At 36.2% G+C, this 14,322-nt stretch overlaps 1 pseudogene; it reads right to left on the bottom strand.

The window, feature by feature from the left end:
* Positions 1-7,302: 7,302 nt before the first annotated feature.
* Positions 7,303-7,421, bottom strand: LOC138989415 (5S ribosomal RNA; annotated as a pseudogene).
* Between the last annotated feature and the right edge of the window lie 6,901 nt (positions 7,422-14,322).

Below are 14,322 nucleotides of genomic sequence, written 5' to 3'. Positions count from 1 at the left end.
ACTGCTCAGGCAGTAAACTTTGTCAGTACATTATAGCAAAATAAATGCATATATTTCATATTGCAATAAGGCATATCATGGAGTTATTGGAACTTTTTAGAGTTCAGGTACTACTTTTTAAAGCTGCTGCAACATTGCAAAGTAAGTAGCCATAGGCTAAAAATATAAATTAAATGTAAAGATAGTTGATCCGTGCAAACTGGATTACAATATGCAGTTTTTGGTGAATCAGTTATTAAGAATAAAGACAATTAAATTTTTTCCTTGTAGTTAAAGATATAGTGATAGAATGCATAAGCAAGTGCTTTAAATTATTTACAAATCATAAAGTCATTTTTGGTTTTTTGCCGATAAGCAAAAGGAAATTTCAGAGAAAACATAAAAAGGCTATTATATAAATTTACTTTTAAAATTAAATTCAGGTTAATATGAAATTGATTTGTATAAAAAGATAAATCTTTTTAGGAAAAGTTTTCCTTGAGAATCAATGGCTCCATATGAACTAAAACTTTGAAATAATTTATAAAAAATATGTTTCAATATTATCCATCTATAAAATATTCTTAATAGCTTTAGTTGTATAATCATAATGACACTTCTAACTTTAAAAATATCCAAATTGTTTGTTGTCAAACATCTGCCTAGCATAACTGACATCATTTGTAATTATGTTGATTAAAAATGAAATTGTTAAAAATATAAATTTTGATAAATTAGTAAATAAATTTATAGAAAATGAGCCAGGAATATCTTATGATGAATTGCTATCATATTAATTAATGGTTATTGTATTTTATAAAATTGTGATACCAAAATATTATTTTTTACTATCTGTAAGTTAATACTCATGTGTTCTTCCATTGTGTTTTATAAGTAATAAAATACTTTAAAAGAAAGAGCTTCATGTCTTAGTACTTTTAACTGTACTTTTTCCCCCTGTTTTTTGAACAAGGGTCTCCACATTCTCATTTTTCAATGGAGTCTACACATTTTGTAAACATCCTTAATTGCAGTCTTGTATGGCCAATTTTCTTAAAATGAACAGTTGAGAAGTTTTAATTTCTGCTTATCTTAATATTTAGAAAGGATAACATAGTAATATCTTCTTTTTGTGATCCTTTTTTTCCTCTCCTTTTTTCCAGTGCTTTGGTTTTCACTGATACTACCACTCTCTTTGTACCTGGTTAGGTTTTCTAAAGCAATAAGGGACTATATTTTTTCTTAGAGTAAGACTCTGGGTTTAAGATCTAAATCATGGTTTTCTAGCTAATAAGTTATTTTCCACTTACATGACTATCAAGAACCAGATTTTAAAAGAAAATGTTTTCTTCAATGAGAAGATCCCACCAGTTATCATGCACCATATTTGACACAGCTGGTGAATGAGCAAAAGATACAAATTGTTACAGAATCCCAAAACAAACTGCACTCTTGTTTCAGCACCACCTGGGGCCTCTTAATGTATGAAGAAGGAAAAGGAAATATGCAAATGTTGGTGTTCATTTACATAGAGCTGATTCCACTGAATAGTTTTCTTGGGTTTACTAACATTTTCATGATTTCTTCAGCGTATACTTATCAATCATTTTTCTTGTCAGTAAGAACCTCATTTCTTTTGTATCCATGTTAAGTGTTGCCTGAAGGTACTGCAATTTCTGAATCCTCTCAAGGTAAGAATTTCCTTGGAAAAGTCTATAATTCTTGATAGAAATGAAATCGCCATTACTGAAAAAGCAAATAGCGATGATGTGAGTGCATAATAAGCAACAGACTACCAGACTTCATTCTTTACTTTAATGGGACTCTTGATTACCTTACGTAGAACATAAAAATGAAGCAAAAACGTTACAGCACTAATGCGAAGCTGCAGTTTTCTTCCCTCTGGGTAAGGATGCCATTCTGTCCATGGATCCCAGTGTCCCTTAGTTGATCATTACCAGTGAGTGCCTTAAAGACACACTAAAATTAAAGGTTCCTTGTCAAGTTAAAGCATATCTGCCTTCCTAGTCAATACGCTGTCTTCAGGAGAGGGTGACCCAACAAGTAACTAGAAAATTAAGCCAATATCTATCTGTTCCTCAAATAGATCAAAACTTTCATTATTATAAACCTCTACTAACTGAAAAAAAATGTATGTAGTGGATCATAGTTAACAGTGTAAGAGGCACGACCTCTTGGTCTCACTGTCCTCTGTGAATTCAAAGAATTCCTTAGGATTGTTTACTCATTTTCTTGTTGAACTGTCTTCAGAAAAAGATGCTATGGTGTTAGATTATTTGTTCTTTCATATTTCAAATGTCTGTATAAAAGGGCTTCACAGGTGGCACAGGGTTAAGAATCCACCTGCCAATGCAGGAGACACAGGAGATGCAGCTTCGATTCCTAGGTCAGGAAGATCCCCTGGAGTAGGATATGGCAATCCACTCCAGTATTCTTGCCTGGAAAACCCCATCAACAGAGGAGCCTGGTGGGTGATAGTCCATGGGGTTGCAGGGTAAGATGCGACTGAACATGCATGCATGTCCATATAAAAATCTCTTTCACATGTATTTTTAAGTTATAATCAGGTTCACAAAACAATAGTTATTATACAAAAATACATCTGACTATAAAGTCCTTTATTTCCACTTTCTAACAATTTAATTTTCTTTTTTCAGGCTTCATTAACCACAGTTAAGATTGCTTCAAGAGCATGTCTCATTAAATTTTTTGCATTTATCTGTGTAATTCATATCAATGGGTCAAGTGAAAGATGGGCATATTAAAACTGCCTTGTCTTTATTCAAAAGAACTACCAGCAACTGTAACAATCTACAACTTATTCTAAACCTGTTATGGAGTGAAAGTTTATATTCCCCTAAAAGTCATATTCTGAAATCTTAACCCTCTTTGTGATGGTATCAGGAGGTACGGGCAAGTAATTAGGTCATAAGGGTGGAGTTCTCATGAAAGAGATTAGTGCCCTTATAACAGAGACATGATAGAGTTTGTTTCCTCTCTGTGTTCCCCACCATTTGTGGATACAGTGGAGAAGATGACTGTATGCAAAGTAGGAAGACAACAGATTGGCTGGTGCTTTGATCTTGGACATCCAACCTCCATAACAGTGAGAAATACATGCTTGTTTTTTAAGCTATTCAATCTATGGCATTTTTACTATAGCAGCCCAAATGGACTAAGACAATAGTCTTACTTTAAGTAGGAAAGGACAAGGAAGTTATGAACTGTCTCAGTAAAGTGATTCTCTTCATTCTGTAAGCCCTTACCCGTAATAGTACCAAGACTAGAATAATTTCATATTCTGTCCTTAAGTTTTCTTAATGGGTTTCTCAGTACATAGAAAACACACCATTCACATAGTTAAAACATGTATTTAAGATTATTTGCTAGACAAGACTAAGCCCTGGGGATAAAGTGGTATATCCCTGCTGTCTTGGAACCCTTAGCCTGGTGTGTGAGACCAACAATAAATAGATAAAAATAAAGCTATAAACTGATGATGAGTACTATGAAAGAATAAGAGAATTACATACGAGAATTTCAAATAGGTATGTTAAAAGAGGTGCGGGAAATATTGTCTGAAAAATTATATTGAATTTTAGAGAAACTAGGATTCTGTCCCTATTTATAGTTACCTCAAGATTGGGGCTTTCCCAGTGGCCTAGCAGTAAAGAATCCACCTGCAATGCAGGAGACACAGGAGATGTAGATTTGATCCCTGGGTTGGGAAGATCTCCTAGAGGAGGAAATGGTTACCACTCCAGTGTTCTTGCCTGGAGAATCCCATGGACAGAGGAAACTGGCAGACTACTCTAGTTCATGGGGTCACAAAGAATCAGGCATGACTGAAGCAACTTAGCATGCACACCCAAGTTTGGCAGTAGTCAACCCCACTGGACCCAAGAAAGCCCTTTCTTCATTGAGAATGTGACACTGCTCCTGCTTCCCTCTTAAGACAACTCCTCTGATTTGTCATCTGTTGAAATCCTTACTCTTTGCTTTCTCTGCTTCCAACATGTGCACCTATCTGCTCGCTCTATAATCAAACTGAGAAAACTGACTTTAATAAGAATGCAACATTATCTTTTTCTTCTTGATCTTGATATAGTCAGTATAACAGCATCATATTGAGATGTATACCCAAAAGTCCTGTACATTTGTATAAATTTGTTTCAACATCCCCCTCAGCCTCATCCAACCAACTCTAAAAGAGAAAGATACAAGATTGACCTAATGTTTAGTAAAAAAATATACTCTAAGTGATGCAGATTTTCTTGGCACCAAGAACTAAGAATTATTCTCCTTGTAGTTCTTCAGAAAAGTGAGCACTCATGATGTTGTCATAGAATAGGTCACAGTTTTTCATGATGTTAAGACAAATAAGATAATGTGTTCAGTTCAGTTCAGTTGCTCAGTCATGTTCAACTCTTTGCGACCCCATGGACTGCAGGATGCCAGGCTACTGAATGCTAATATACTAACAGAGACTAAGTTTTCCTTTTCCTCTGCTACTTTCTCTTATGCATATTTGAGTAGGAAATTTCTGAGTTTATGTTCTATCCTTGCATTTTATTTCTAAAAAGTTAGTCAACGTGGAAGGATTTTACTCTTGGTGGTAAATTCCTGAAGATGTGACGAGACGTGAAAGTCACTCAGTCGTGTCTGACTTTGCAACCCCATGGACCATACAGTTTATGGAATTCTCCAGGCCAGAATACTGGAGAGGGTAGTCTTTCCCTTCTCCAGAGGATCTTCCCAAGCCAGGGATTGAACCCAGGTCTCCCACATTGCAGGTGGATTCTTTAATACTGATAATCTTGGAATTGGAGGTGAGGTGTTAACCTATGTGTCATACTCCATGCAACTGAGGATACATTTTAGCAATTCCCATGAATACACAAATTTAAGAAGTTCCCATGAATACACATACTCCCAGCACAAAATGCTTTGGTAAAAGTTTTCCCTTCCAAACCATTATGTTCATTCACAAAATTACATCAGAAACCCTATTGGATTTCAACCCGTTACATATTTACTAATCTTCAGAGCACTGTTCATCAGTGGGAAAGTTTAGAACAGTCCAGCAGTGGCCCAAGAAATAAGTGGCTGAATTGATGTAACTATCACAGTATTTCTGGGCAGAATAAAATCAATCTGTTAAAGATACATGGTGTATTGATTTATTTATTCACCAGATTTAATCTGTCCAAAAAAAATCTTATCAAAGATTCTATCTTTGTAATAAAAAATGACTATATTGTATTCAATCACAGATACCTTGAGTTTATTGGAGTACTGATAATACATAGAAATAATGATTAAAGAAGTATTCATACATAAAATAGACACACATAATGCAGGCAGAAACATGACCCTAATTGACACTAAATAACAGACCCAAGTAACTTGTTACTCAAATAAACATATGCCCTTAGAATGTCTTGGTACTTTCATGAGGGGGAGAGCCTGACTCCCTCCATAATGATGATGTTTCACACAGGTAAAACAACCAGAGCAATGTCTCTTTAAGGCCTCTCCCACCACATGAAATACTCATTCATCCATCAACTCAGGCAGTTTCATGGGGAGAGGCCCACTCTGAAAGAGGGTCAAGGTTTCAGATTATAAAATTGGAAGGTTGATCATGCTTTGCCTTTTCTTTTGTCCTCTCATCCTATTAATTCAAATTTTTCACAAAAAGTGGCAGTAATTAGAACTGCTTTGGACTACCACCAAGATTTTCTATCAGATTTCTTTCCTGTTTATGTTTGAGTTACTCAGAAGTTATCTGTGTGCCCTTTGGACATGTAGGACCTATTTTTTTAAACTCCCTCTGTACAAAGAATGTAATCTCAGCTTTCTGGGCTCTGGATTATATCATTGTATTTCTCTGTTTCAACTGAGAAATCTGAGAGTAAAGAGTGAAAGTAGCAATTCATCATAATAATTCCCTCTTCCCAATTAAAAAAAAAATCTTCGTTTAAAAGGCTTCATTGCCTAAGGTTGAATATATACTGCCTAATTAGCTTCAGTTCATCAAAATGAAGCTTTATCTATAAATTATCTTCTTATGAAATGATTATGGGGTTGTTTCTGATGTGATAATTTTCACTTCTTTTTGACGTTGCATTTGGGTCATTAATAGGAGAATCATTGATTGGAAAATAAAGCAATCAGTTGTTATTGATTGAGAATTATAAGAACATCTAGGAAATTAATTGGCTGCTGATTATTGTGTATGGATACACTGGACAGGTTTATAAATTATTTTATCTACCAAATGGAATTTTAGCTTTCTAAACAACTTATGATCCTTTCTAGATATTCTTGGACAATTATGTTGTCTGTGATTTTTTTGTTATTTCAAGCAAATTATGAGAAAGAGATCATTACTTCAGAAAAGAAATAAATATAATTTTCTTATCTTTTGCTTCTTATTTCTGAAGATAAGCTTTATTGTATTACTAGAACTAAAAACTTTCAGTTGTGATTTCGGGATAGGAGCTTTTATATTATGCTGTTGTTTAATCGCTAAACTGTCTGACCCTTTGTCACCCCATGGACTGCAGTACTCCAGGATTCCCTCTCCTTCACTTTCTCCAGGAGTTTGCTCAAACTCATTTCCATGATACTATACAATCATCTCATCCTTTGTCGCCCTCTTCTCCTCCTGCCCTCAATCTTTGCCAGCATCAGGGTCTTTTTCAATGAGTCAGGATCTCTCTAATAATTTACAAAATTTGGGCATCATCTAACAGGTATTTCTCAACACAGAAAAGGCAAATGCAGAGAAGTAATTTGCTCACAAAGCTCATGACTCAATCAGCATAAGAAATTTGTCTTATGTCTAATGTTTAGTATCTTACCTAATATATTAACAGAATTGGTTTTTGGCTTTATAATCTTGATATTTCATGGCGAATTTTACCTGTGCTTGAGGTCTTTTTAGATTAATTAGAGTTTTTAGGTTCTTTTTTTTTTCTTTTACCTTTTTTTGAAGACTTACAGGACATTTTCATATGTACATTGTATACATTGTTGGTCAAGTATTTCCTATTTAAACAATTCATAAATGACTTTGCACGCATGCTGTCGCTTTGGTCGCATCCAACTCTGTGTGACCCTATGGGCTGTAGCCCGTTTCAGGCTCCTCTCTCTGTCCCTGGGATTCTCTAGGCAAGAATACTGGAGTGGGTTGCCATTTCCTCCTCCAAGGGATCTTCCCAGCCTAGGGATCAAATCCACTTCTCTTATGTCTCCTGCATTGGCAGGCGGATTGTTTACCACTAGTGCCACCCGGGAAGCCCAAAGCACCTGATATTTCCAGACAGTCTCCCATCCAAGTACTAACCAGGCCCAAACCTGCTTAACTTCCTAGGTCAGACACGGTTGGGTGCATTCAGGGTGGTATGGCCATAGACACATGACTTTGGGCAATTAAAAAAACAAAACAGCAACAAAAAATTATTTCAAATTTGGAAACAGTAATAGCACATATTTTGAGGATGCAGGAGAACTGCAATTTTTAACTAAAGAACATTTGTAGTTACAGAAACTGCTGACAAACTTCACTAAGCTTTAATTTTGTGGATTTACTTTACAAACTGGGAAATTTGAAAGTAACCCTTTCTATTAAACAGTAGATTTCCTAATATATTCTATTCTTGTAAGCTTCATCCCCTCCCCCCCCCACTTAATCATTATTAGATTCCCCTCCCTCAATTCAAACCCATTTCCTGTTCCTTGAATAAGTTAAACTCAATTTTCTTGTGTTTTTTGGTTTAAATCCACTGCTGCACTTTCTTCATGATTTTAAGAGAGTAAAATAGTTATTCAGGAAAAGTTTTTCAGTTGCCTTGCAGACACAAAGTGGCAATATGTTTTACAGAGACTAAATATATCATTATAAGATAGAAAGAAAAGATTACATCAGATCAATAAGATGTGTGTCAGGGACAAATATCATATCACTTGTTGACAGTCATTTCCATTTCTTCTGAAAGGATCTTGTTGTATGCCACAACACTGTTTTTGATCTTGAAAATGAAATCAGCCAGCAAGTCCTATATGTTTTTTGTAACATTTCTTTTTTTTTTTTTTTAAATTTTATTTTATTTTTAAACTTTACATAATGGTATTAGTTTTGCCAAATATCAAAATGAATCCGCCACAGGTATACATGTGTTTCCCATCCTGAACCCTCCTCCCTCCTCCCTCCCCATACCATCCCTCTAGGTCGTCCCAGTGCACCAGCCCCAAGCATCCAGTATCATGCATTGAACCTGGACTGGCATCTCGTTTCATACATGATATTTTACATGTTTCAATGCCATTCTCCCAAATCTTCCCACCCTCTCCCTCTCCCATAGAGTCCATAGACTGTAAAATAAGTTTATGCTTAGAATTTCTAAACTAATCTCTACCTATTGTGTATCTCAGAAGATACATTATATAGCCTTTCCAAATGATCATCACATGCTGCTGCTAAGTCACTTCAGTCGTGTCCGGCTCTGTGCGACCCCATAGACGGCAGCCCACCAGGCTCCCCGGTCCCTGGGATTCTCCAGGCAAGAACACTGGAATGGGTTGCCATTTCCTTCTCCAATGCATGAAAGTGAAAAGTGAAAGGGAAGTCGCTCAGTTGTGTCCGACTCCTCGTGACCCCATGGACTGCAGCCCACCAGGCTCCTCCGTCCATGGGATTTTCCAGGCAAGAGTATTGGAGTGGGGTGCCATCGCCTTCTCCAGACCACCACATATATATTATTAAAATCATGTAGTTTTCTCAGAATCATTTAGAGGACAATTTTGTGGAGAGTATTTAAGAAGAATAGTTAGAGCACTATGAAACAATGAAAATATAACTGTTCTCCCAACGATCTTTTTGTGAAGTAAATACATGATACTGTCCCTTAAGAGGAAATACCATGAAAAAACTTTTAATAATCAATGTTCTGTGATGTATATTCATTCATTATAAACTGTAAATAATGTGTATGGTCACAATGTGTATGATTTCTAAAAGCTTCCATTTTCATAGCCATTCAAGCCAAATTTTCCCTGCTTTCTCATTTCATAAATGCGTAAAGAAAAAAAAATACCTACATAGCTTCATGTTTATCAAAATTCAAAGGACTCATCTGCAAGGTGTTGAGATTGTAACAGTTTCTTTATACTTAATAGTTTTTGTAGCAGCTAATGAGTTAATAAATGTCACAGATTTTTAGAGCAGTGTCTCAACTAGACTAGATGATCAAACACTTTAAATAAGGCCATGACATAACACTCCTTTTAGAAAACTGATGGGCATACAAGATGAGAAATGTTTATAACAACCACTCTGACATACCCTTATGTACATATTACTACTAATGGTAATCATTTTGTACCACTGTTCAATAAACAATTTCATATCGATTTTAGGACTTCAAAAACAGTACGAAGAAAAGAAGCTTGGAGAAGTTAAGAAACTTGCTTAACTTAGCACAACCTTTGAGAAGAAAGCTGGGACCACTGCCCATTTCCTGATGTCAAGTCCAAGGCTCCTTTACTCACAGCATTCTGCTTCCCAGGTAAATTGTATGACCAAGAGAGGAATATGTGAAAACCAGACTTTTTTCCTTCACTTTTTACTTCTACAATCTGGGAAAGACAAAATGAGTTTTTATGTGAGGTGCAATTTGCCTTAAATTTTGAGTTTAATAATCTAGAATTAGAGAACAATCATTTTGAATAATAAAACTCAAATATTGAAAGGATCCCAAAAGATGCTAGGTTAAAATGTCAATGTGAAAAAGAAACCATTAAGGATCATTGAATAGAAAAGGATGTTGCAGTGAGACCAAATTTAGCTGAAGTCAGATCCCAGTCATCTTTATACCTTCATTTTCATTGTCCCAGAATATTACTGTCACTCTGCATGTGAATTAATAAATGAAAATCTTGCTGGATTCATTTCCATCTGTTTAGATAATACTATCCAAAGATAATATTGCAAAAGTTTTGGAGTAAAGTAACCCATTACGCTTCCAAATTCAAAATTTTAAAAATCAAAATAGAAAAAAAATGTCGAAGATGAATAAGACTGCACAGAATTTTAGCTTAATCAAACTGAAGGAATAAAACAATTATCTTGATAGTATGTCCCAAGTCATTCATTAAAACATTGGCTGATTTGGAAGATATGCCTTCATGCATGCTAAGTTGCTTCAGTAACGTCCTACTCTTTGTGACCCTATGGATTGTAGACCACCAGGCTCCTCTGTCCATGGATTCTCTATCAAGAATACTGGAGTGGGTTGCCATGCCCTCCTCCAGGGGATCTTCCTGACCAGGGATCGAACACACTTCTCCTGTGGCCCCTGCATTGCAGGCTGATTCTTTACTCCTGAGCCACCAGGGAAGCCCCTTTGGAAGGTATAATTCCTCTCAACTTTTCAAGGAAAATGGTTTCTCCTACAGCGTCTGTCTACAACGCAGGAGACCTGGGTTTGATCCTTGGGTCGGGAAGATTCCCTGGAGAAGGAAATGGCAACCCACTCCAGTACTCTTGCCTAGAAAATGCCATGGACGGAGGAGCCTGGTGTCCATGGGGTCGCAAAGAGTCGGACATGACTGAGCGACTTCAAGCACTTATATATGAAACAGGAAGAATAGAATAACTAACTCTCCTAAGGAGAAACTTTAATTATACTTTTCACTTGTGTTTATGCTTTATCTAGTCTTCTTTTCCCCAAAGTAACCTTTCACTTCTACTAGTGACTTCTCTGTGCCTCTCAAGTAGCAGGTGCTCATAAAAGGATTACCTAAGTAAATTGCTTAATGCACAGTTTTAGGTATAAGTACCACAAGAAGAAAGACAGGGTGAAGGATGTTGACAAATCTGACATGGCTGTGGATGTGAGAATCATTCTATTCTGACATTTAATCAAACCAATCATCTGCCTTTTTCCTAAATGGTGGTGTCAGACCAGTGACTGATATATCTGTACCTATGCTGAGAATGCTTCTTTGTAGGTGAACTACATTAGGTTTAAGAATTAACACTAGAATACCAGAATGTCTGGACTGCCAAGTTGGAGCTGCAGATTAAAATTTCAATGCTGATTTTTTAAATGAATATTCAACTATGTCTAAAGGACAGAAAAGAATTAATGTTACAAAGATATGCATATATATATATATAATATTTATATTGTTGTTCAGTCACTAAGTCATATCTGACTCTTTGTGACCCCATGACTTCAGTATGCCAGGCTTCCCTGTCCTTCACACTCTCCCAGAGTTTGCTCCAACACTGGTCCATTGAGTCGGTGAGGCCATCCAACCATCTCATTCTGTTGCCCCCTTCTCCTCTTGCCCTCAATAAGTGAAAAAAGTGAAGTGAAAGTCATTCAATCATGTCTGACTCTTCACGACCCCATGGACTCTGAAGTCCACGGGATTCTCCAGGCCAGAATTCTGGATTAGGTAGCCTTTCCCTTCTCCAGTGGATCATCCCAACCCAGGGATTGAACCCAGGTCTCCCACATGGCAGGTGGATGCTTTACCAGCTGAGCCACAAGGGAAGCTCAGGAATACTGGAGTGGGTAGCCTATCCCTTCTGCAGTGGATCTTCCTGACCTAGGAATCAAACCAGGGTCTCCTGCATTGCAGGTAGATTCTTTACCAACTGAATTATCAGGGAAGCCCCCTCATGTCCTAAAATATATATATATATATATATAAGTTTTCAGGGTTGACAATTTATCTGTGGCTTTTGACTTATCTGAAATACAGTATTAAAATAGAAAGTCCATGTACCAACATCTGTGAGGGTCATTTCCTTTAACCATTCAATTATTGACTATATTCCCTATTATGCTGCAAGATTTTGCCCCTCATGCTACATTCAGTACCTAATAGACTCCTTGGCACATAGTAGGCCCTTGGAATATTATTACATTATTAAATTAATCTTTGAGAAGTCGATAATTTTTATTTTATCCCTATTATTTATCAGTGGTGGAAGAATGCATCTCTCATCCTTGTTAACTTGGTTAAACATTCTTTCTGTTGGTTACAAACTGAGAGATTGAAAAGAGAGAGTAGGAACAAAGGTTGAGTAAAGTTTAAAAGTATAGAAATTCAAATTCACTTTATAGTAACAGTCAAAAATGTTTGTTCTACTGAGGGAAACTATCATCCTCATGTAGGAAAGGCATAAAATTAACTTAAACACTAACATTTCTATAAAAACTAAATTACTTTGAAGTCTAATGGGATCTTAAGCAAATAGACTTACAAATTTAAAATGAATCATTTAATACACTTGTAGTCAAACTGGGAGATATCAGTATAGAGATGAGAGGATATAGTTAAGTCTATTTGTGATTCCCTGTATCTCAGATGGTAAAGACCTGCCTACAATGCAGGAGACTCAGGTTTGATCCCTGGGTTGGGAAGATCCTCTGGAAAAGGGCATGGCAATCCACTCCAGTATTCTTGCCTGGAGAACCCCATGGACAGAGGAGCCTGGTGGGCTACAGTTCATGGGGTCACAAAGAGTTGGACATGGCTGAGCAACTGACAGCACTATTATTGCATAGTGATCCTTCCCTGGGTCAGGAAGATCCCCTGGAGAAGGGAAGGAAAAGGGATGAACATTTTAAAAATTATATTAATAGAAAATGTGTAGCACCATGGATAAGAATACAGACTGGTGCTCAGACGGCTAAGGTTCTATCTCCAACAAGACTGTTTAATCTCTGCACCCTGAGGCAATAACTCACTTAACTTCTCTGTGACATAGCTTCATCCCCTATAAACTGGGTAACAGTGACAGTATTTATCACATAGGGTTATTATGAGGAACACATAAATGAGTAATTTATGTATATATTTAAATGTATGCATTGCACATCAAGTTTTTAAAAAATACAATAATCAACATCATGATCAGATCAGTTCAATGGATTGTCAGCAGTGTGTGTGCAGCTAAATAACCTAATGAATTAAGAAGTTCTTTTGAAATCTCTATTGCCTTCACAGTATCTTTTGTTAAAATTATATTTAGTGAAATACATATAGATATGCCCAACACCTATGCATATTGCATTGAGTTATGTATAGGTAATACAGTCTATCTCATACATGATTATAAAACATACATAAATATTTAACTCAAATTATATAATTTTATGCAAATACATTATCAAAGGTAAATGTTTATTTCCAGTGTTAAAATTTTATTCCCCATAAGAAAAATCTTCCAAGGCAAAAATGAGTTACTTATGTTAGTTTTTGCCATGAGAATTACTACTCTTTATAATTATCTGTGAATTACAATAATAAACAAGCCACCATTATGCATGTTTTAAAATCTCATACAATCTCATCACATACTCGCTTTGAATTTAAAGAAGCAGTTCATTTTCTGCCTGACTGCTGTAACAAATGCCAGCCATGGAGAGGAAAAAAAATTGCCAGCTTTTATCGGTAGCTATCAATCTTTCTTCATACTTGTCTTCAAAACTATAACTTGATGAGAAAAATAAAGCTATTAAGAGTTGAAAAATTGAGTTAACTCCAGGATCTAAATTTAGGAGATGTAGAATCGGGTTTTTACTGCATTGATATTGACAGATATTTCCGTGAGTGCCTAAGGACAACATTCTGGTTTTTCTGAGCACATAAATGATGGCTGAATAAAAACTCTAAACAGGAAGCATGTAGAGCGTCCATAGCAACTTGTGTTTAGAATAGAAAAAAGATTCTCAAGTTACATCTTGGGTTTTTACATATGAATCATAGTTTTTTCAGCAATGGTAGTATGCTGGTGAAAAGGACAACAGATACAGTTTTTTAATTAGGATATCAACCACAGGAGCCAGTAACAAAAAGACACTGAAGTAGGAATCTGGAAATACGGATTTGGATCACAGCTCCTCTTCTAGGAAGGTTGTGACCCTTCTGTGCTTTTGGAGTAAAATAGAATTTTATTTTTTGGAATAGTGAGAATTGACTACTATTTTCAAGATAATCTGAGACTTGAAAATGGAAATGTTAAAAATGCATATTGTATATTTAAATGCCAGCTTATGAAACTCTAACTCTACACTAGTTTTACCTGGTATTCTTCTACTTCTTGTCTTTCACGGGCCACCAATACACAGCTGTCTCACCCTTTCTCTTCTCATTACTCTTACTTTATCATAACCTAAAACACCTTCTTTTTCCAGTATGTGGGGCCTGAGATGGCGCAATGGAAGAAGAGCACAGAGGAAAGTCATGGCTCCCATCTCTGTTGTCCTACGCAGCAGCTGGGGTGCAACACTGGTCTCC

Source organism: Bos mutus, chromosome 1, assembly GCF_027580195.1.
Source record: "Bos mutus isolate GX-2022 chromosome 1, NWIPB_WYAK_1.1, whole genome shotgun sequence".
NCBI classification, from domain to species: domain Eukaryota; kingdom Metazoa; phylum Chordata; class Mammalia; order Artiodactyla; family Bovidae; genus Bos; species Bos mutus.
Note: the sequence above shows the minus strand (reverse complement) of the source record. Positions and strands in the feature narration are given on the sequence as shown.